A 24,851-nucleotide genomic window follows, 5' to 3' on the forward strand; every position below is an offset into this window, starting at 1 on the left:
TGCCATAAAATGAAGATTAAAACAATCCGGCTGATGAAGATGACTACCGCCACCCACCCTACTGCCTCCCACCGCCCCTGGCCACAGAGAACTCAGGTGCCTGGGAGGGCTTCCATTTCCATCAGGAGGTGGACTGTTCTGCTGGGACACCCTGCTCAGGTGACTGCCTGGGAGGCCATGGCCACAGAAACAACAAATGGAAGCACGGAACCCAGTTAGAGGATCAGGACAGGGAGATGGTCATTGGTTGCCCTAGGAAAGGTGATGAAAGTAGCAGGGTTCAAGATAGATTTAAAAAGCAGCACCAGAATTCTTGAGTGGCTGGATGTGAGGTGAGGAGGGGGGAAATGTAGACTATATTCTAGAGCAGCGGTTCTCAACCTGTGGGTCGCAACCCCTTTGGGGATCGAACGACCCTTTCACAGGGGTCGCCTAGGACCATCAGAAAACACATATATAACTACATATTGTTTTCGTGATTATCACTATGCTTTAATTATGTTCCATTTGTAACAATGAAATCGGGGGTCACCACAACATGAGGAACTGTATTACAGGGTCGCGGCATTAGGAAGGTTGAGAACCACTGTTCTAGAGCTTCGGTCTGGACAACTGGGCAAATGTTAACTACTATGGACTGAGATAGCACTGGGGGAAGTGAGTGAAAACCAAGGGTTTTGCCATGTTAAGTTTCAAGTGGCTTCTAAATACACGTTTATGAATTTCATGGCTTCGATACCACTACAAGTGATATTATTTTAATTGCAATTGCCAGTTGCTTAGTTCTGGAACTCATGACTATATTTTATGTTTGCACACTGACCTTATATCCTGCTTCCTTGCTAAAGTTACGTGCTGGTAGAGAGTGATACGGAGGACAGAGCAAAGGGTGCAGCCGTGGGCACTCTCATATTTAGAGACTGGGGTGAGCAGAGGGATGTCTCTCAGGGAGACAGAGAACGGGTGCTGGTGCCGTAGGAGAGGGCCAGGAGAGCACGGTATACTCCAGGGAGAGACAGGCAGATGTTTCCAGTGGCCCAGTGGTGTCAGAGGCGATGGAAGATGAAAGCTGTGCATTGGACCCTGGATTAGGCAAAATGGAGGGAGTCGGAAATCCAGCAAGAGCATTTCCGTGAAAGGGAGAGGAAAGTGAGAAGGGAAGCAGACAGGTTGTCATGAAGAGAAGACACCTGAACAAGAATAAAGGACATAGAACAAAAAAATTGTTAAGTACAGATGTTACTTACGGGTTAATCCTATTGGTTCCTACAATAAAATGCTTCAATGTTGTAGCAATACCTTTTCTGTGCTCTTAGTCTGTCCTATTCCGATTCATTAATCGGCTTTTCCATGTATCAGCTGATCCTCATTATTTGTGGATTTCACATTTTCAAATTCACCTACTCACTAAAATGTAGTTGAGACCCTGAAATCAATACGCATGGCAGCCCCGAGAAGTGCAAAGGGGTGGAACTATGAACAGCCCAACGCGCACATCCCCAGCTCAGGAGAACGAGGCCACGCTGCCTCCTGGTTCAGGGCTGACACTGTGTGAGCAAGCTTCCTTCCCACGGCCCATGTAGCGCCACGTTTCCCACATCTTTGTGCTTTTTGTGGGCGAGGTCCCTGCTGAAAATGTCCCTCCAGGGCAGTGCTGCGGTGCTGGCTGGTGTTCCTCGGAGAAAGGAGGCTGTGAGGTGCTTGTGGAGAAAGCTCGGTGTTAGATAAGCTTCCTCAGGCAGGAGCTGTAGTTCTGTTGGCCGTGCGTTCAATGTTAATGAACCAACAATGGACATCGCATAGAATATTTTCAAACAGGAACACAGAGAACAAGGTTCTATTTTGACTGGTTGACAAAAATGCTGGGGCCAGCGGCTCACAGGACCCTAACCCTGCGTTCCCCCAGGAGGAGGAGTGGTTCAATAGTTGCTAATCCAGCTTTCCCAGGGACCTCAGAGAACATAAATGTTGCAAATTCATGAGAATGGACTGTATAAGTTTTTTCTTCAAAAGAAAGTATAGTGTAGTACAGAAAGCACTCCAGTGGTTCTCAACCTTCCTGATGCCGCGACCCTTTAATACAGTTCCTCATGTTGTGGTGACCCCCAATTTCATTGTTACAAATTGAACATAATAATTAAAGCATAGTGATTCATCACAAAAACAATACGTAATTATACATGTGTTTTCCGATGGTCTTAGGCGACCCCGGTGAAAAGGTCGTTTGACCCCCAAAGAGGTCGCGACCCACAGGTTGAGAACCGCTGCACTAGATCAAGAATCGTGAGACCTTGGTTCTAGTTCTAGTTCTTCTAGTAACTAGTTGTTATGCACCCTTTAGCGAGGACTCTGGCCTCCCTCGGTTTCTTTTTATTTTTATTGATTTCAGAGAGGAAGGGAGAGGGAGAGAGAGACAGAAACATCAATGATGAGAGAGAATCACTGATTGGCTGCCTCCTGCTCACCCCACACCAGGGATTGAGCCCACAACGAGGGCATGTGCCCTGACCGGGAATCGAACCGTGACCTCCTGGTTCACAGGTCAGCGCTCAACCACCGAGCCACGCCGGGCCAGGCTCCCTTGGTTTCTTCATCTATGATTAGAACTCTTTAATTGGGTTATTGCGCAGACCCCTAAAGCACTCACATTCTGTGACCTTGAATCACCAGTAAGGGAAATAAATTCCCCATTGTAGTCTCTTCCCATGGAAATCCTCTTTGCTTTAGATGGAACCACCCCACTCAGTGGAGGGGGTACGGGAGGGAATAATGACCTTCCCGCACAACAAGTCAGCACCGTGCTCTAGACCGCGCCGCGTGGATGGAATAAAGCACACCGATCTCTAAAAGTCTGGGCAGTGCTCCCAGGAAGAGTTGCTTATGACTTTGGAAGTCATACCAGAATAACCCCCACATGTTAGCAGTACATGTCACATTAAGAAACAGATATTAATGAGGGGTTTTAAAAGAAAACAGCCCCGTAGGTTTAAGCAGGGTGCAGCGTTCCGATGACAGCTTTGAACACAGGGTGCCAAGCTGCAGCCAGACTGAGCGAGGTATGGGCGCATTACTAAAAATACCGGGAACACAGAGAGCACGGCCAGGTGGCAACCTGCATTCATGCTCCGAAGCAAGGAAGTCATTTGCGACTCCTTGCGAGAGGATGCGCTCCGCTAAGTGTTCAGAAGACAGGCCCATATGTGTAATGACAGAAGGCGAGTATCATCTGGGGGGTGTGAGGGGGCAGGGAGGGGATTGAAAAGTGAAATGAATTCTCTGCATAACTTGGCTTTTTTTTATTTATTAGGAAAACATTTGTTAATAGTAACTTGAAAATCAGGAGTAGACTTTTTTAAAAAATAGTTTTTCTCCGGGGGGATAAATAGTGATGGAAAACACACAATACAACATATAGATGACGTGTTATAGAATTGTATACCTGAAACCTATATAATTCTATTAACCAATGTCATCCCATCCCAATACATTCAATAACATTTTTTAAAAGATAGTTTTACCCTGAAATGTCTTTGAAGCTTTGAATGGACTTGGATGTTGGGTTCTGAGGCTCCACATCTCATCGTGGGTCTTTGGTTGAACAGGAACATGCTGTTTTGCAACACTGGAAGCGAGTCTTTTAAAAATATATATTTTTATTAATTTCAGAGAGGAATGGAGATGGGGAGAGAGAACCATTAATGACTAGAGAGAAACACTGATTGGCTGCCTCCTGCAGGCCCATACTGGGGATCTAGCCTGCAACCCGGGCGTGTGCCCTGACTGGGAATCAAACCGTGACCTCGTAGGTCGATGCTCAACCACTGAGCCACACCACCCAGGCTGAAAATGAGTTTTACCACCTGGTCTGTGCCAGTCAGAATCCTGGCAGGAAATCAATAGCAAAAAGTCAAATTAGGATAATCCCAGGAGGGTTTTCTTAAGGGACTGTTAAAAAAAAAAAAAAAAGCATGGGGAAACCACAGCGTAGTCCCCTAGGACTAGTGCCAGTGGGGATGTTCCCACCCGTGTCTGGAAGGGACCAGAGAAGGGGTGAGGCCTCAGATCTTGGGTTTTCTGACCTTGAAATCGGAGAGTCGTGTTGAGAAGCTCACCTTGAGAAGAGCAATGACAACTGGCCAATCATCAGGCAGCCCAAGAAGCGTCTACAGGAAGGGAAGTAAAGGAATAAGTACCCCAATCACACCGGCCTCCCCTCCGGGGGGCGGCCTGTGCTCCCCACTGCCCACCTGAAGCCGGAGTGAGGGCCTGATGATGCAGCCACAGCCCTGACAGCAGGGAAGATTCCAGGCAGAGCCAGCAGGTGGCCTTCAAGGTGGGGGCACTCTGAGTACATGTTTCGGTAAAAATGAAATGAAATTTACCGAAGACCAAGAATAAAAATCAAGCCAGAGTTAAAAATCATCATCATTTAATGAACATGAGGGATGCAAGGATACATCTGAAATTTTATTTAAAACTGTTTAATTTTTAAACATTTTATTAGTCAAATTTTAATAAGGCCAGAGAAACAGTTTTTGGAACTGTCAGCTCTGAACTCGCTCCTGCTGTCATCACACCATTTGGGGTATTAAGTTGACATTCCCTTCAACTGGCACTCTGAATAACATCCCTAGTCTTTTTTAAAAAATATATTTTATTGGTTTTTTACAGAGAGGAAGGGAGAAGGATAGAGAGCTAGAAACACCCATGAGAGAGAAACATCGATCAGTTGCCTCCTGCACACTCCCCACTGGGGATGTGCCCACAACCCAGGTACATACCCTTGACTGGAATTGAACCTGGGACCCTTGAGTCCACAGGCTGATGCTCTATCCACTGAGCCAAACCGGTTAGGGTATATCCCTAGGCTTTTGTATGCAAAAATATATACAGTTAAGAAGACTGTTTGAGTATCATGTTTTCTAGAATAAATTTTATACCTAGAATGTACTATTATTTTTTTATTTTCAAATACTTAAAAATGGTTAGCAGCACTAACCGGTTTGGCTCAGTGGATAGAGCGTCAGCCTGCGGACTGAAGGATCCCAGGTTTGATTCCGGTCAAAGGCATGTACCTTGGTTGTGGGCACATCCCTAGTAGTGGGGTGCAGGAGGCAGCTGATCGATGTTTCTCTCTCATCGATGTTTCTAACTATTCCTCTCCCTTCCTCTCTGTAAAAAAAAATCAATAAAATATATTTTTTTAAAATGGTTAGCAAACGATAACAATCATTTCAATAACTTTTTAAAAAAATGCATAGCCTCTATATGAGATTCACAGGGCTGCCATCACAAAGGACCACAGACTAGGAGACCTAAAACAACACGGCTATTGTCTCTACAGTTGGGGGTGGAAATCTGAGACAAGGTGCTGGCGGGAGCGCTCTCTCTGGGTGTCCGGGCAGATCCCACCCTCCCCTCTTCTGAGCGCCTGGTGGTGGCCGTCCCCCTTGGCACTCCTTGGCTAGCAGATCTGTCCCTCCAATCTCTGCCTCTGTTTCCCATGGCATTCTCCCCTCATGTGTCTCTGTATTTTCACATTGTCTTCGTTTTATCTTCATCTTTATTGTTGAAAGTATTATATATGTCCCCCTCTTTTCCCCTTTGACCCCCTTCAGCCCTCCCCCCACCCAGGCCTTCTCCACCCTATTGTCCGTGTCAATGGGTTATGCATATATGCACACAAGTTCTTTGGTTGATCTTTTCCCACCCACCCACCTCCCCTGCCTTCCCTCTGAGGTTCCACAGTCTGTTCCATGCTTCTATGTCTCTGGATCTATTTTTGTTCATCAGTTTATTTTGTTCATTAGATTCTACAAATGAGTGACATCATGTGATACTTGTCTTTCTCTGACTGGCTTATTTCACTTAGCGTAATACTCTCCAGGCCCATCCATGCTGTTGCAAATGGTAAGAGTTCTTTCTTTTTTACATCATCTTCTTATAAGGACACCGGTCCTAAGGGACTAAGGGCTCACCCTATAGCCGTATGACATCACCGTAACTAATGACATCTCCAACATGCAATTTTAAAATAAGGTCGCATTCTGAGGAACTGGGTTAGGATGCAAAGTATCTTTTGGGAGAGACACAATTTAACTCATAACCATGTCCACAGACTCAAAAAATCAGGAATCGCTTCTTAAAGCATTCTTTAATGTAGTTTTGAAGTACAGTGAGAACACATGTGTTAAAGTTCCTTGTTTTTCTCTACTTTTATTTTTCTTTTCACCGCATTCTTTTTTTCCCCTCTATTATGTCTAGATCTTGAAGTCAAATTGCCATGGGCACTATTCTGCGTGCTTTGGAGATTTTCCTTCATGTAAGAATTTAAGTTTATAGTATCTTCACCTCTGGTCAAGATGGAATTCCAGGGACCACATTTATCCTTCTGCTTGAAACACCCAAAACACCAGACAAAACATAGAAAACGTTTTTCAAGACACCGACACAACAAAGAACAATGGTCCTTGAGAGATGGGAAGCCAATGAGGTGAGCCTTAGAATTGATCCAGCTGAGAGCGCGAGGAGTTTCCAGAACACAGCACGGGGAGAGAGAGGCCAGGCAGAAGGAGGGAGGAGCCGGGGCGGAGGGAGGGAGAGAAGCCAGGCGAAGAAGGCTCCCTGTGGTGGGGGAGACCGGGCTGGGAGTTTCCAGCTCACACACCCTCCCTGAATAGTCATATTAACTCTCATTGTATTCTCCTTTTTATTGAAATATTTGAGTTTTTAATAATTGCTTTTGACCTATAAAACTGATATTCTTACCACCACTGTCAATCACTAGTGTGCCATTTTAGTGTTATAATAATAATTGCTCATTTATGTTTCAATGGATAGAATTTCAAAATGCAAGGACTTTTTTTCTTACTAAAAGTTAGACCTAACATGCTTACCTGTATTTGAAAGTAAGGACCTAGATATTAGCATGCCTTGCTTGTATACGGGATGCCAGAAACGACACTGAAGCCTCTCACCTACTGCAGTTGCTAAGACCAAAATGTGACTGCGGAGTTGGGCCAAATTCCAAGGCTAAACCAAAGGATGGCGTATCCTAACAAGTGAATGGCAGTCAGAGTGGCTGATAGCAGAAAAACTGGGTTCTAGAAGCCCATGGAGCCATGCTTCCAAAAGTCTGAAGGAAAACTGTTTGAATTTAGAATTCCATAAATCCAGTCTAGTAGCTGAGGACAAAAATAAAGACAGGTTCATGTCAGCACTGACTCAAGTAATGCAAAGAAGGAATCAAAAGAGGTGAACTAAAAGCCACTGACAGTCAAGAAAGTGTAACAACAGGAAGGTTCAATAGAAAAATAACCCTGAGACTTCCACTGTGTATCTGACCCCCAAAAATAACATGATCAAAATTAACCATCAATAATACCTGTCTTTTTTTACTCTCAGACAGAAACAAATATTAAAGACGATTAAAATAACAAAATAAAATGTAAATGTTACAAATTATGGCAAGGAAAATGGAATGGAATAACAAGGACGTTAGGGGAAGAGAACAGAGGGCACAGAGGAGAGATGAAGATAGGTCTGGGAGGCCAATTTCCTAAGAAAATTATAACAAATTCAAATTTGATAGTTCGAGAAAGAGACTTAAGTACTTCATTTAAAATGGTAAGATCACTAACAGAAGAACTACAGCATTAAATTAGCAGTCACTGAAAGGCAGGGGGAAGCGAGGGTCTAAGAAAGACCAAGTTCTCTGATTTCAGAGCTGCAAAGCAATGGATGTGGCTAAAGTTGATAAAGAAAAAATAACAATAGACACACTTCTCTTTAAATTATGGAGGTAACAACTGGAAAGATGAGAAAAGAAAAGAAAAAAGTGTTAAAAAGGTACTTCACTGAGGGCTGAACTGTGGGCTGTGGGTACAAGGAGACATGTTTGTTTTTCATTTTACAGATTACAATCCTGTCGGAATTTGTGTGCTGACGTGGATGTTTCACTTTTCTCAGCGTTTTCAAAGGCGGAATTTTCTAAATGTCTTTATAAGAAAACTAGAGGCCTGGTGCACAAAATCGTGCACTTGGGGCGGGGGGGGGGGGGGGTCCCTCAGCCTGGCCTGCGCCCTCTCCCAGTCCAGGGGGATGGGGGATATCTGATGGCTTAGTGCTGCCACAGCAGCAAGAGAGGCTCCTGCCACCACTGGTGTGCTTGCTAGCCATGAGCCCGGCTTCTGGCTTCTGGCTGAGCGACGCTCCCCCTGTGGGAGCGCACTGACCACCAGGGGGCAGCTCCTGCGTTGAGCGTCTGGTCCCTGGTGGTTAGTGCGCATCATAGCGACCAGTTATTCCACCATTTGGTCGACTTGCATATTAGGGTTTTATTATATAGGATATGCTGTGTAACATATATGACTATACATGCAACCAAGTTTATTAACACAAAGTATAAATATTTGCTTTTTGAGATTTTCTTTATTATCCACTTTCCAATAATATTACATTATATTTACAATCAGAAGAGGAAAACTATTTTGAAAATGCGCTATTTTCTCTGACTACAGCCTGGAAGTGTGGCACCTGGTCCCCATGCTGTAGAGGGCCCTTAGCACCCCTCTCCTCCCTCCTGGCACCATAACCTGGAAATGGGCCAGAGACTAACGGCAAAGATCATCTGCAGTGACAGCAAAGGCCGCCCTGCTCCCCGCCTCCCCCCCCCCCCCGCCCTCCCTCCCCCCGCCCGCCCGGGGGCCTGAAAGGCTCAGGGACCAGATCATGTCCAGATTCTGCACTTTCATCAGCAAACATCTATTTAGTTCAAATATTTTTGGGTCCAGCTTCCCCTCAAAATTCCTGAGTTGTTTCAACCTATACTTCTGATGTAATATTTTTAAATAACCTAAAATAATCTAAATAGCCTCAAGTAAGCACGTAATTATTACAAATAAATGTGCTCTCCTTCCCAGACCTCACATTTCCCAGATAAAAATGAAAACAGCACCCACTAAACATGCCCATGTTACCACATAGATTGTGGGAAAGATTTTAAAAGTCGCCTGAATACCACACTTTCGTGCCCTTTATTCTAATCTCAACTTTCCAAATACTTGGTGCCACATCTCTAAAATCGAGGTCATTTGTGGAAGTGACATTAGTAAGTAGTCTGATGTCATGGGAGGCATCCTTTATGTGGAAGGGATGGGAAAGATCCTCTCTCCCCAAAACACGCCCAGGATCGAGTCCCAGATCTCACTGTGGGAGCGGCGTTCTTGTGAACTGAGCAATAAAGAGACAAAACGGATAGGCCGTCCACTACCTGTATCTGCCTGTAAATGAAATTCTCCTTCCTTCCAAATGGCGATTCAGGAGGACACGCCCCGGGAAAGAAGGCGCGGCTGCGATCGCTGGCAGCTGAGAGGCTCGGGGTCACTGCAGGGCTGGGAGGTGCGGCCCTCGGAGCACAGGAAGGGCCGCAGACATGGGGTTGGCAGGCTCTGCTCGTGCAGGGACAGCGGGACAGAAACATGCCTGGGTCCCCCCAAAGCTGCCGCACCAGCCCTGATGCCTGCCTTCTAAGTGAGAAAGACATTTCTACCTCGTCGGAGTCCCTGTTTTTGATTGTATCACACAGGCAGCCAAACCTGATCCTATATGAGCCACAAGGAAGGACCTCATGTAATCGTCCCAGCAACTCTCTGAGGTGCATACAAATGAGGAAACTGAGGCACAGAGAAGCTAAGTTATCTGTCCAGAGTAACAGCTGGTAAGAGGGATTGCCAACCGTGTAGGATAATGGGAAAGAGTAGAAAAGGGCCGGCGACATGGCTCTCAGAGTAAGGGCGCCAGAAAGGGCTCTAAACCAGCCTCTAATTCTTGCACAAAACACGTCAGCTCTACTTCACATTTCTCCCGAGGGAATACTAGTCCTGAATTCTCTGAAGTCTTTGGAACTTCTGCCACATGTAAAATGGGATCCTTTACTAAAACACACGTGCACGCACGCGCACATACACACACACGCACGCGCACACACGCGCACACACACGCACACACACCAGATTTGTAGAGCGGAGAACCAGCAGCCATGGGTCGTCTGGGTAACTGACAGTTCCCTTTTCATTCCAAATTGAGCAGAAATGCTCTCTGTTTTCACTCTCCTTTCAAAAACATACCTCTTAGTGTCCATCGTTGCTAAGTAGAATGGAGATAGTGGGGCTTTTACTTGACAAATGATGATCTGGAAATGGGTCCATGCCCTCCCGCGAGGTTGAAATAGTCAATTGGTCACAGGCCTGTGCTCTGGGTCCCTCTCAGCCCCTGACAAGGTCAGGATTTTAGACACTGCAGTTGGCATCTGGCTGCCTGTGCCCTCCCTGTCAGGAAAGACAGCAGTCACTTTGCAAGTCATGTAAGTGCCTAACCCCTGTTCTGCACACCCGAAACTAATAGAGTCTTGAATGCCAACTGTAATGGAAACAACGAAAAAGGAAAGATGGTTGAACTAGATCATATGTTTCTCAAGCTGAATGTTTTCATTGAAGCATAACACACACAGAGAAGTACAAAAGTCATAAATGACCCCTCCAGGCATTATCACAGTGAGCCCCTCGCTCCTGTGAGCCCTCCCAGGCCGAGGCCCAGGCTGGACGGCCCTGCGCCCTGCCAGCAGTTCCCATTGCCGCAGGCCTCCTCACCTCTCACGCTCCCTGACGCTGAAGGTGGCTGTCCTGCATGAGTGAAGGAGATGAGACGTAGCAGGCCTCCTGGCAGGGCTCCTTCTCTTTGTAGCTCTGAGGGAGCTGCTTGGTGAACGCCATCACCCTGCCCCCTGCCCCCCTACGTCAGCCCGGTCAGCAAAAACGCCTCACACTGACGGAGGCTCCTGAGCAGGAGGAGCTGCTCGCACAGGACTTCGCTGTAATACTATTTATCACCAGGACTGAGAAAATTGGCGGGCTAGATTACAGCCCTAATAATCTGCCTGTACTGATTTAACCTGAAATAACAGGCTGAAAGGGCAAATAAAATGAGCAGTTTCCTGAATAATTCTTGGATCAATGTAAGTATGGAATCCTGTTGAGGGGGGAAAAGTAACACGGTTGTAGCTATGGTTCTAGGCGGCAGAGGAGGGAAATGGCGAGGGTTGCTCCAGCCCTAATTAAGGGCTTGGCACGGTTCTCACTCCCGTGGTTTGCTGCCTTCCTCCTCTCTCTCTTGCAGCGCGAGGTGTCAGAGTGACAAATGTCTTTCTTCGTGGGCAATCTCCCTCATGTGGAACTTTGCCAGGAAGGCAGAAATAAGCCAAGAGAAAAGAAAAATAAAAAACCTTTTAGAAGCCCAAAGTGTGACAGAGAATATGAACTTAGCTGTTTCCTTAATACCGTCTCATTCACTTGTTCATTCATTCAATCGATCAATCATTCATTCACTCATTCATTCATCTACTCGTTCAAGTGCCTCCTTTTCGGCAGCATTTTTCCTGGGGCTATGGGACACAAAACAATCTAGCAACCATGAAAACATGGCTATTTCAGACATCAAAAACCCCACGACAGTCTGTATCATGGATATCAGTGAGTATATAGAGAAGATAACTTAATTGATCCTTTTAAAGGACAGGGGTCTGACTCATGAATATGTATTTCTAGGTTTAAGCCTGCATTCAAAATCCATTCCTGACTCAGTTATGATATCCTATTGCTGATGGGATTGTAACCCAAATGAAGATGAAAGAATTAAATGGCGGACTTCAATGACTGACCTACCTGAAAGAATTTATTTCCAGAGAACGGTGGTTAAACGGTGAAGAAAATGGGGTGAGAAACAATGCAGTTAAATAGATGGCTTGAACCCTCACATTTCACCCATTCATTAACATAAGAACAGTGCCCCCTAGGAATTTTTAGTTTACTGAACCAGTTGCAATGGCACACACTAAGGCCTCACTGATAATTGTGAGTTACTAAGTTCTTCATCAGAAAAAAATCCATGAAGAGTCATCTGCTCCAGCTCCTGGCTATTAGGTAAGAACACTGTTCTGCCTTCCTGGAGAGGAGACACAAATTTGCTCCTCAAAGTCTCCAGGTGGGGGGAGGGGAATCCATAATTGTCCTGGGTCTGCCCATCCTCCAGCTAAACCAGCTCACCATGTTCACAGCCCTCCTTCTACTTCTATCTTTGTAGAGAGAGAGAAGAGTGATCTTCATAGAAGACTATTACCAAGTTCATGCTCAGCTTCACCTAAGCCTTTCCTCCCAGCCCTTATTTTCGACCTCCCTAACCTTCCTGAACCTCCTCGGACCCGTCCTTTACGTTCTCCACATTCCCACCTGAATACAAAGCCCACGTGGGAGTTGTCCTGGAAACTCCAGAAGATTTCGTCAGGCTGCTCAAGTGCTTATCACTACTCATCTCTTCAACCAACAGTTAAAAAGTCAAAGGAATTTGGTCTACTTCACAAATATGCATGAAGTACTCACATGGGCAAGGCACCGTGCTAGAGCCTGGAAAAGAGAGACACAGATATTTGTAGTAACAAGAAGGGGAAATGATCCTCATGTGCAGAGTTATGTGACCTCTGCTGCGTCTATTCCTGGAGTGCCAGCAGGCAGCTAGCTGCCAGGGGAGGCAGCTCTGTGGGTACTGACAAGGTCGTGTCTCCAAGGCAGACTACTGGGTGAAAAGGACAAGTTGCAGAACAAAAGAAATAATCACTACCACGCAGATAGGTCTTGACATGTGCACACACAATAAAGCTGTTTCAACGGTCATTTATGTAAATACTAGAGGCCCAGTGCATGAAATTCATGCACTCGGCAGGTCCCTCAGCCTGGCCTGCACCCTCTCACAGTCCGGGAGCCCTTTGGGGATGTCTGACTGCTGGCTTAGGCCGCCATGGGGAGAGGGCCTAAGCCTGTAGTCGGACATCTTTAGCTCTGCTGCGGAGGCAGGAGAGACTCCTGCCACCACTGCTGTGCTTGCCAGCCATAAGCCCCACTCAGGGCTTCTGACTGAGTGGCGCTCCCCCTGTGGGAGTGCACTGACCACCAGGGAGCAACTCCTGTGTTAAGCGCCTGCCCCTTGGTGGTCAGTGTGCGTCATAGTGACTGGTTGTTCCACCCTTCGGTCTATTTGCATATTAGCCTTTTATTATATAGGATGTAAAAAAGGAGAAAAAGGGTCTCAAAGATGCACCCCAAACAATCAAACTCATGATCAAGGATACCCAAGACACTGAGACTAGGAGAAGGAGTCAAGGGAAATTTAACTTTCTCTGTGTTGCTTGATCTTTTTTTTTTTTAATGGCAAAGGGAATATATATTACTCAGTGCTTAATATTTTTTCAGTGAAAGATTAGTAAGGTGTGGCCCCTCACTTCAAATTGCCCATAACTGAATGGAGGTGGGGATAGGGAAGGCAGAGGGAAGTGGTTCTCTAGTCCACAAGTCGTGCTGGGGGGACAGTGCCTGCCAGGGAGGGGTGCAGGGAGGACAGAGCACACTCCCCAACAAAGGCTTTGGGAAGATGATGTGAGCTGGGGAAGATGGCAAGGAGGCAAATGCTGGGACACTGGGGCTGGGGGCCATCCCTGCAAAGAGGATAGCATGAGGAGGCCAAGGGCGAGATGGAGGAAGACAGGCAGTTTCATTTCACAGGCAAGAGGGAGCCCTGGAAAGTCAGTGAGCAAGGGGTTGATCTAATCAGGGGTGCAGCTGAGGAATGTTACTTTACCCACCATGTGAAGGGTACCTCAGCCTGGACAGTAGCAACAGGAAGAGAGGGAAGAAAGAGGTCTGAGAAGTAAAAGTTATGGCATCTAGGTAAGGAAAATGGCAGAATCCAAGGTGATGCCCAGGCATGAAGCCCAACAGAGCATCAATGAAAATGTAAATGTGAAAGACTCAGAAATATGTCTCATAAGTAGAGCTACTGTATCTAGAGAAGGAGAAGGAGAAGGGGGAGAGAGAGAGAGAGAGAGAGAGAGAGAGAGAGAGAGAGAGAAGAAGAAGAAGAAGAAGAAGAAGAAGAAGAAGAAGAAGAAGAGAGTAGTTCCGAACCACAACATGACATGAAGTAGGAACCATCCCTGTCAGGTGCTGTAGGGCAATAACAGGTCATTGCTCCTCCTGCTCCATCTGCCAGGCACAGCTCCACAGCGTGTGGTCCATGGACCAGCCCGGTCCACGAGATGTGTTACCCCCATGTGATGAGTAGGACGTGACATTAAGAGAAAGCATTTAGAAACTTTTATACCAATGTAATTAACAGTGATTGTATGTTTACTGGGTCTAATAATCCTTAAAATTGCACTTCTATTTTTGTATGTATTTTTTATTGCATTTTCCTAGCAATTCATTTTAACTGTATTTTATAAAAGTTTCAATCCATAACTGAAGAGGGGGGCGGGGGATGAGCTGTCTTTCACCAAAACTAGTTTGAGAAGTACCATTGTAGAAATGCTTCTCATTTACAGATTTTAAAGTACTGCTTTATTTATTATTTAGTGTTATCCTGAAAGATATCTTCACATAAGTAGTGCAAGCCTAGTTTCTCCAGTTTTACACACGAGAAGACCCAAAACTAGAGGGCTATTATAAAGTATTCCAAAATCACACAAAAATGCGGGGGTGCGGGGGTGGGGGAGTTGGGTCTGGAAAGCTGGGATTTTGATTCTGAGCCAAAGAATTTCCAGTAGCTCACATGGGTGCACATCGACACTGCTCTCCAGGAGCCGGATCAGCACTTGGCTTTGTGCAGCATGCCACGTGGGTGGCAGAGCGCGCAGCAGCAGCTGACAGCACCTTTAGGAGGAGCCCCGAAGCTCCCAGCTTCTTGTTTTCTTTAACGCCAGGATTTTAAGCGTCTCTCAAATGACATCAGCGAGGCTGGCATCAACCAATATTGTTAATCCATTAGTAACGATTACGTAGTAGGCAGAATATCGGGACATTATCAAGCTTCCCCAAATATCCCATTTTCAGGAAATCTTCTTTAAGAACCGATGCCTTGTCTTCAAAGTTATGTTATCTTTCAATGCAATTATTTCACTTCTTTTTACTCTGGGCCCAAGAAATGTGGACGACACGCTATAACCAAAAGCTGTGAATACATGAGTGTTTCAAACAGCACCAGCATGGCTGGCTGCTGGGGATACAGAACTATAAAGTTTAAGGTTTGTTTCTTCTCAGACACTGCGGCAGGAGGAGATTTTGCTGGAGTATTCACCACGCCCCCAAGGCAACGAGGAACCCCGCAAAATAACAGTCGGATGAGTTGAGTGTTAATGAACAGATTAAATTTCTTTGGAAACACACATAGATTTTAAAAATCAGGTGGGAAAGGGCTTGGCAAGATGTGCTAAAAGAATTTGCCAAACCCCAAATGTTTGACAGACAGTTGGAAATATGAGGCCAATAAAAAAAAAAAAATCTGCTCCCTCATCCATGCCCTCCAGGTACAACCACAGAGGTGCCTGAAAATCACATCCAGGCTACAGGAAGCTAGAATGTGCGTCTGCCCCTTCCATAGTCAAACAAACAAAACTACTAACTTTTGAGAAACTGGTTATTTCTCAGGGAAATCAGTCCTAAATATGAGGTGAATTCTAGTGATCAGCAACACACACACACTCTAAGAAAGGCTCAAATTTTAAAGGGCAATTGGCTCTAAGGCTGAAAAACGTAGTCCTAACTTCGGCTATTCAATCGATCAAATGTTGGCCAAGTTACGGAGGAAAACTTCACGTGCCCGTCGTCGAGGCTGTGCGTGGGTGCCCGTGTGCCAGCGTTCGTGAGCCAGGCAAAATGCCCGGCTACGGGATCCACTGGACATGAGAGCATGTTACAGAGGAAAAGGCTGGTTTGACTTACCCAGTCGTGTAGCTCACTCTGCTTGTGTGTGTGCGTGCGTGTGTGTGCGTGCGTGTGTGTGCGTGTGTGTGTGCGTGTGTGCGTGTATGTGTGTGTGTGCGTGTGTGTGCGTGTGTGTGCGCGTGTGTGTGCGTGTGCGTGTGTGTGTGCGCGCGTGTGTGCGTGCGCGTGTGTGCGTGTGCGTGTGCGTGTGTGCGCGTGTGCGTGTGCGCGCGCGCGCGTGTGCGCGTGCGTGTGCGTGTGCGCGTGTGTGCGTGTGTGCGCGTGTGCGTGTGCGTGTGTGCGTGTGCGTGTGTGTGCTTGTGTGTGTGCGTGTGTGCGTGTGTGCGTGTGCGTGTGTGTGCTTGTGTGTGTGCGCGTGTGCGTGTGTGTGTGCGTGTGTGTGCGTGCGTGTGTGTGCGTGTGTGTGTGTGTGCGTGTGTGTGTAACGAAGTTTACAGATTAAGTCATTCGGGCTCCTACTCCATATGTGCTTTGTTTTTCCTCGGACATGTCTGCACCGTCAGTGACGGGCAGGGAGCCATGCCTCTGCCCCTCAGGTAAGAGCTGCGTTCATAGGAATGGGCAAAGGAAACAGACCATTCCCAAGTGGGCCGCTCTCGTTTGGTAGTGGAAGTGTAGCATCCAGAGGCTGCATTTGTGTGTCCTTCTCTCGCTAAAATCCCAGCTGTTTGAAGGCAGCCTCCTTGCCTGCCCCAATCATAGCTCTATTGCAATTCCTAGCACAGCTCTGGGCAGAAAGAAGGTACTGAATAAATACCTGCTGAATTCTTACGAATGAATACAGCAGACCCAGAATACCTGGCATCTAGTTTTCTCTGAAACAGAGACGCACTCAGGACAGTGGACTAATCTATCGTTTGACTGTTTTCCCTACTGTCTGAGAGCCTTTCTTTCCACAGCTCTGGATTCCTGCAGAACGCTCCAAGACGCCCTGCCCAGCATCCTTAGCTCTTGGGAAATGTGTGGGGCCCAGGGCATTTTCATCCTCCCTCCAGCGCCAGGGTTAACTGCCTTTTCAAAAGTGCCCCTGATAAGGAAAGCTCCCCAAGCCCCCAGGCACTTCAACGTGGTCTGTCAATAGTTCACAGCGATGAAGAGATAGAGATGCAGGCCGGCTGCCCTGCAGGTCTCAGAGCAAAGAGACCATCCACCTGACTCTTCCAAACATTCCTGGGCCTCAATCTCCTGCCTTTCATCTCCTCCCCGAGCCTGGGGATCATTCATGTGCCTCACTCAACCTTAAACAAATATGGTTTGCCCTCTGGCCTCCAGCTTGTTCTTCCAGACCTGGGGTGGGTGGGGGAGTGGGGTGGGGTGGGGGGGACCGGACCTGCTCACAGGGGTGAGGACTCACAAAGGTGGGCGCTAACCTCGACTTTCTGGGTGGGAGGAAAATCTTCTCAGGATGATCAGCAGCCTTCTCCTTCGCAGGGAGAAATGACTGCGCCGTTTGTGCTGCGTGTTGCCTCTGCCTCCGTGCTGTGGATTTGCTCCACTGTCTAAGCCATTTAGCTGCCTCCACGGGGGAACAGCCACATTTTAACTCGCTCAGGCCCAAGGGGAGGAGAAGCCGGTGTCCTGTCCCAGAGGTACGCCTGGTGATGCCGATCTCTCCAGGAGCAACCTGACCGGTGTCCCTCAGCAGCTCGGCCAGGGAGTCCACAATGGAAGGCTGTGTCTACAACAGCCCGTCCACTCGGAGCAGACAGCCAACCAACCAGATGAAATAAACAGCCGTGAGACTGGTGATCCGACTGAGTGGGACGGTTGTCTGACTGAGGGGAGGAGTCCTGTTCAAGGCCGTCATCCCGGGGCCCCGCGCTGCTCGCCTGCCCCAGGTGACGTGTGTGCTGACCGCCATGGACACACAAAACATAGGACTGACCCCCAGCACCTGGACGTCATGGACTAAGCCTCCAAACCAGCAGCTTGGCCCCCCGCAGTCTCCACCCTCTCCCAGAGCCGCGATGTGAAGGGACAGGCTGGGGATCTCTGGGAACAAGGTGACCTGGGAGGAGATCACAGCTCTGGCCCTCACTGTCCACTGTCCTGGTGACCTGAGTGAGTCACCGAACTGCTCTCTGCCTCCTGCCTGTAATTTGGACATAATACTACCTCCCTTAAAGGATTAGTGCATTCATGGGTTAATGCATATAAAGCACTTAGCAAACACTCAATTAATGTTTGCCATTTTTTGGTAATTATTACCTAACAAATAGAAAGAAACTTCATAGCATAACTAGGACCTCCCAGTGCTGCTTTTCAATGTGAAGTACTGTATCTCCCAGCAAAGACATTTTCATGCGTCAACAAAGACTGTATGTTTCCAGAGTTCTCCAAACACTCGTAGCTTACAATGACATCGACATAAAGGTTATACGGACTCATCCTGATTGAACACTCTATATTGGCTCCAGAGAGGCAGCGCTCTTGCTGTGTTGACTAAAATGTATCATCGTTTAGGGAGGGGAGGCAGGTAGGAAAAACACGCTTGGAGTGGAGGGCGGGGCCCCGTCTCCCAGGCACAGAGGTGCAACCTGTGCAGACTCAGGAGCCCGCGCGCAGACGTCCCACGCGTGGCTTAAAGCTCCGCTGTCGTCATCTCGAAGTCCCTGATCACTTGTGAACAAAGGGCCCGCATTTTCATTCTGCAGGGGCCGGAAATGATTGAGCCGGTCCAGCCCGGGTGTGATGTATGACTGGTAGCTGGGATCCCGGAGTCAGGCACATTCCACACAGCGGAGCCTTCCTGTTGAAAGATTTTAATAAAACATCGAGGAGCTCAGCTGGCATGATACTTGTCGCCGCCGCATAAGTTTTCCTGTGGGCGGGGAGGTCGGTGAGCAAGCGATGAGAGTGTTCCCCTCATCTGTGATTCCACCGATGTCAGCTCCTCATTCAGAAACGCTTTCTGAACCCTCAGAGGAGCCTCCCAGTATCCTGATGCCAAACACAGAGAGGAAGATTAGGCGCTCACGCCCTCCGTCCCCGCTCCTGCAGCTGACATCTCCTTCTTAGGCTCTCGACACGATCTCTCATTGTCTTTCCACAGCGTGAGGGAGAAGCCACCGATTTAACTGTTGGGGTTTTACTGTGTGATTAGTCCAGGCGTGATAGGGACACACACACACGTAAAGCATTCCTTTACTTGAAAGCCAGAAGCACATAATGTTTATTAATAAAGAGCCTGCTTTACATAGATTTTATTATTATGGAGCATAAAATGGTTTATATTACAAGCAAGGGTGAAATTACCAACTAATTAGCCTGTGAAGATCGTGTTTTATGGGTATATAAATCGAGGGTGTTGCTTTTTGTGCAAACCTTAAGGGTCTGATTCACTAAGCATGTACATCTTCAGCCTTTATGCTGGAACAGGGGATTGTGACACGCAACTCAAGGGCAAATGACTCAGTCTGTTTTTCTCAACGTCCAAAATCCAGGGCTTTAAATTCCTTCGCTCTTAGGGAAGTCTGGTTCGATACACGGCCACCTTAGTGTGAACAGTGAGTCCAAGTATCAATGATGATAAGTGGGAAAAGTAAGAGTGAAGAATTGAAGGGCTAAATTCTCCGTCTCCCTCTCTCTTTGGGTGCTAGCCCTTAAGATCCACTTAACTCTTCCAAAGGAACTCTGCTTCTGCTAACTGAGAGGATTGCACAACCTTTGCAAACACGTCATCCTCACATATTTCTGTTAAATTTTGTAATCGCACCATAAACTGCGTCAGGCGCTGCAATAAACTGTCAGTCACAGGAAGCCCAGGCTGTATGGGGAAGTTACTAGAAACCATGTCTTGGAAGAAAAAGTGAAATTCTTCAAGAACATGGGGGAAAAAAGAATCCTAAATGTTCCCTTAAATTGTGTGTTTCTCGTTTTAATAAAAATGAAGACCTGGTGTTTGAAGTAAGACTTCATTGTTGGAAGCAGTGTGGCCACTTGACTCCTTGACCTCACCCACATTCCTGAATGCTGGCTCCTCGGCCACTGGGGAGCAGACCCTCCCTCCTTTCCCAGCCCCGCCTCTCAGAATTTGGGGGGTGGGTGGTGGTGTAACAGGGGGCAGAGGCTAAGGAGACACGCACGAATGCATGTTGGACAATTTTTACTTTCAGAAGAGTCTTTATGGGTTTATTGTATATTATACAGTTGGTTAACTTGACTTGCAACATATCCTGATTCGTTCAAAATCCAAGTCACCATAGGTCAGTGGTTCTCAGCCTTCCTAATGCCGTGACCCTTTAATACAGTTCCTCATGTTGTGGTGACCCCCAATTTCATGGTTACAAATTGAACATAATTAAAGCATAGTGATTAATCACAAAAACAATGTGTAATTATATGTGTTTTCCGATGGTCTTAGGCGACCCCTGTGAAAGGGTCGTTCGACCCCCAAAGGGGTCGCGACCCACAGGTTGAGAACTGCTGTCATAGGCGAACAGCTCACTTCTGTTGGGGAAGCTAGAAGAGGCTATTTTCTAAAAAAATATATTTTTTATTGATTTCAGAAAGGAAGGGAGAGGGAGAGATAGAAACATTAATGAGAGAGAATCATTAACTGGCTGCCTCCTGCACACCCCTACTGGGGACCAAGCCCGCAACCCGGGCATGTGCCCTGACCGGGAATCGAGCTACGATCTCCTGGTTCATAGGTCAATGCTCAACCACTGAGCTACCCTGCTGGGCTAGAAGCTGCTACTGAGAGAATGAGGAGGCCTCCGTTGGCGGTGGGGCCTACTGCATGTAGCAAGTTGTTTCCTCTGTCTTTGCGTGTTTGATGCTTCTGGATGCTGAACCAAAGCAAGCCCCTAGCTCGGCGGCTCTGACAAGATGAGCGGTTTCCAGCGGCTGTGCCAGCATCCCCACGACCCCAGGGAGCAAAACGTTATTCCCGAGGGTGATAACGCCGCAGGCTGCCAGAAAGTCTCCGGCGGCCCGTGTGGCCGGTGCTTTTGTTTTAATGCTGGAACTCAGAGCAAGTCTAGGCTTCCCAGCCCGTCAGGCTTTCATCCAGGAAATCCGTGCTGGGGAGGAGCCTCGGATGTTCGCTCTGCACGGCCTGGGATTCTCAGCGCCGTGATGGGTTCTGTGAGCACCGCCCGCCCGGCGCCAGCATTTACAGATGAACACTGCCCCCTGCTGGGCACAGGGTGGAAAGCCGCTGCTGTGCCACCGGGAAATCGATGCTGACTGTCACCTTCCCTCAGCTCTTCGCTTCACAAGCAAGTCCAGGAGATTCATGAATTCCAGAAAACACGATTGCGCGTTAAGGCAGCTGGGTTTGCGCTATCGCTGCCACTCGGCGCATTGGTGTGAACTATCACCCCTGACAGTTTCCACCTCAATGAAAAGATAAAAGCAACAGAGGCAGCCGATGTGGAGACCAGGGCTTCGAGGTGGAGCCGGCACCCGGCTGCCCGCACACGGCTGCCCGCACACGGCTGCCCCGGCCAGGGGTGGCACCCAGGGCCCGCGCAGCCCCAGGGCGGGGCAGACCGGACCAGGACCCTCCACGGTGGGACCCCTTCCCCGGGAGCCGCCTGCTGCCCACGCCGCAGGCAGAGCCTCTGTTTCCGGAGCCCGGAAGCCCTGTTAGGAGAGGCCTCGTGGGCAGGTTGGCGATGGGCACAGCCCGGCTCCCACTCCTCCCGCGGAGCTGACGGTCTGATGCTGAAAGTCCACGTGTGCGCGGAGCCACAGCCCTTCGCTCACGCGGCCCGAAGACCACGCACGACCCGCTGTCACCGACAGGCCAGCGGATGTTGCTGGGTGCCCGGGCAGGCCAGCTTCCACGGGGGTGGGGTGGGGGGGTGGGGGTATGGCTATTCATTTAAGGAATCCTGCAGAGGCGCCATCCCATCAGCACAGCTCCGGGGGCAGGGATCAGCGCCCCTTCACAATTTGGGAAAAGTGGGATTAGAAAGAGTGAACGGCCTGCTCATGGTCGCAGTTAGTGGGGGAGCTGGGGAGTGGACATGCATGCAGCTCTGCGCCCCCGTTTCCCTGTGCACCTGTGTAAGCGCCTACAGCGCTGAGCTACAAGAATTCTAGTGAACATTCGCCCAGCTCACTGAGATTCCCCTGCAGGAAGCAGCACTGGCCGCAGAAGCACCACCTTGCTTTGTAAAGAAGAACTAACTCAGTGTTTTAATTTCTAATGAGCAATCCCTTTGGATTAGATGACATATTTTTATTGCCCAATTTCAGAATAATCATTATACTCATAAAACAAATATATCTTTCAAATATATCTTTCCCCTCCTTGACGCTAACCCTAAATTAATACGATCATATGTTACTCCTCTCAAAATTCCTCATTGTTCTCTGGAACTGGATGTTAATAGTCGATCAATATAAACATTACTTTAAAATCAATTCCGTTTTGAGAAAGTAATATATCCCTTTCTTGGTATACCAATAGTTCTGAAAAATCCTACAGTAAGAAAAACTATTTCATTTTGTTGTGCCCAACATTTCTCAAAGTTGTCAAGCTTCAGCATTTTATCAATGGAACACCAATTAGCATAGCAAGGAACACAGTGTAGGCAATACAGGCTTTCATGATAAAATCGATACTCTAATTGTCATAGCCCTTTATATGCCAGTGCCTGCCTACCAGCTCCAGCTCCACTTCCTGCCACACTCCATGTGCCCTACCGTTTGCTGCCTTCTGACACGATGTGGTTCTCTCGCGCCTGCATGTCCTAAACATGCCAGTCCTTCTGCCCAGAGCATCCTTGGACTTGCTCATCCACCCAGCCACCTCCTCACCAGGCTTTCAGGCCTCAGATTAGCTCTTCCTCCTTCCCTAACTTCCCCGAAGAGACACTGCTCTCTCTATATCTGGGCCCTTATGGGTACCTCCCTCCATTTACCACATCATTATGGGTTTCCCTCCTGTTTCCCCAATAGTTTCTCCAGGAACCCAAAGTATTCTTATTCCCCAGGACTTATCATCATGCCTGGAACATTATCGATCAATGACTGGGTAATCTGTGCTGAGATCTCCTTCTTTATTCAAAGTTGTCCTACACAAAGTAATTTTATTTCCTCCTAAAAGTCTTGATGCTATGAATAATGATAATAATGGCTGATATGTATTCAGTGCTTACTATGTGCCAGTCTCCACACCAGTTATTTCTCACGGACCAGCTTGGTCAAGGACCACAATCATAGGATATGAATATATGATTATCTCCAATTCACAGATAAGGAAATCAAAGCCCGTGGGCGATAAGTAATTTGCTCAAGTTCTCACGACAGGTGGACACAGAGCTAGGATTCATACCCCAAGACCCTCTTAGCTCCTATATTATAACATGCGTATGTGTCTATTCCAGCAGTGGGCAAACTACGGCCCGCGGGCCGGATCCGGCTTGTTTGAAATGAATAAAACTAAAAAAAAAAAAGACCGTACCCTTTTATGTAATGATGTTTACTTTGAATTTATATTACTTCACACAAACACTCCATCCATGCTTTTGTTCCGGCCCTCCGGTCCAGTTTAAGAACCCATTGTGGCCCTCAAGTCACAAAGTTTGCCCACCCCTGGAAACGTGGTAAAGGTTTATTACAACAGAAGTAGAGAAACAAGGTTTGAGTTTTCCTCCAATTCACCAAAGAGGAGGGAGAAGAATGAGATATTTATGGTGCAGTGAGCAAGGGTCACGGAAGAACTACACCCAGGTCTTGCAAACAGGAGCCTCCTAAAGAAGGTGGGAAAGGATGCTCATTCCATAAAAATGCAGGGCCCGCTGGAGGCTCATCTCTGGGTGCCGTCACTGGAAGAGGTGGGGACATGGGTGGCCGCTGCATTCATAGTAGTGGGGCAACAACAGCCACAACAACCACCCCAGTGGCTCAAATGTCTCTGTCCCTAGCCCTACACTCTCCCCTTTACAGATGGGGAAACTGAGGCTCGGAAAGCCCAGTGACTGCTCACCTAGTTAGCACCAAAGTTGAGCTCAAGTCCAGATCTGACCCCAGAGCCCCTCGAAAGACTCTGGGAAAAGCAAGCCGTCTTTACAAGCCCACTAGGAGTTTAGCTGCTTCTGTGAAATTGTATTTGTTCTCGTATTTTTCTTTATTCTTAAATTTTAGTCATCCAAAACCAGACTGGGTATCTCTTGAGACAAAATGTTATGCTCTTGTCTATTACTGTTGAGCATAAAGTACATATTCATTGAACGCTTGTTTGCTGATTGATTAAATGAGGCCCAAGAGCAAATGTGTAGGTCAAAGTCAGCCCAAGAGGGGGCCCCGGGCATTTTTACAAGACCGTCTGGAACCCGGGCTCCCCCTCCTCCTGCTCCCTGCCCCCACCGCCTTTGCCTCAGACTCACTGCAAGACATTCACCAAGTCTCATGGCTTCGCCGGGTCTGTGGTGCCTCGTTAATAAAATGAGAACATCGATTTCTCTGAGGGTCCTTCTGGCTCTAAATTTTGAAAGTGAGATTTTCAACATTGGAAGGAATAAACATTCCCTCAAAAATGCTGACGTTACTGGTAAATGATTTGCATTTTCAGTGGTTTGCATAAGAATTTGAAAGCCTAAGTACTGTTTCCAGTATATAACTTGCCTTTAAAAATAAGTGAAATAAAGAAATAGATGGGCTGTCTTCCTAAGGAACATGCCTTCTGCCTAGGCTTTCCAACCATAAAGCAGGCCTCAGCCTTTCCGTATATTCGTGGCATGACCAAGTCGTTACAGTGCTTTAAATGGGGGGCAGTGAGCATACCACACACTGTACTACCTGGCCCATGAGGAGTCCTGCATTTCTAATGGCTGTGACTGCTTCAGGAAAATTGCTGGATGGGCCTCAGAGATGCCCTGAGTGCTGGCATCTCCACTGCAACCTGTGAATGGACTGCTTAACCACCTGCTCTCTACTCAATTATGCCCCCCATATCCTATATAATAAAAGGCTAATGTGCAAATTGACCAAACAGCAGAACAATCAGTCACTATGATACACACTGACCACCAAGGGGCAGATGCTCAATGCAGAAGCTGCCCCCTGGTG

The 24,851-nt window shown here is 47.6% G+C and overlaps 1 long non-coding RNA gene across 1 annotated transcript in view; it reads right to left on the reverse strand.

Moving 5' to 3' along the window:
* LOC118662274 overlaps positions 1-24,851 on the reverse strand; it is a 32,320-nt gene that overhangs the window by 4,087 nt on the left and 3,382 nt on the right. Inside the window, exons 3-4 of the long non-coding RNA XR_004969665.1 lie at positions 4,080-4,163; positions 3,519-3,634 (exon numbers count right to left, since the gene is read on the reverse strand). This is a non-coding gene — a long non-coding RNA (uncharacterized LOC118662274). The remainder of the gene's footprint in view (positions 1-3,518; positions 3,635-4,079; positions 4,164-24,851) is intronic.

Source organism: Myotis myotis, unplaced genomic scaffold (genome assembly GCF_014108235.1).
Source record: "Myotis myotis isolate mMyoMyo1 unplaced genomic scaffold, mMyoMyo1.p scaffold_m19_p_8, whole genome shotgun sequence".
Taxonomy (NCBI): Eukaryota; Metazoa; Chordata; class Mammalia; order Chiroptera; family Vespertilionidae; genus Myotis; species Myotis myotis.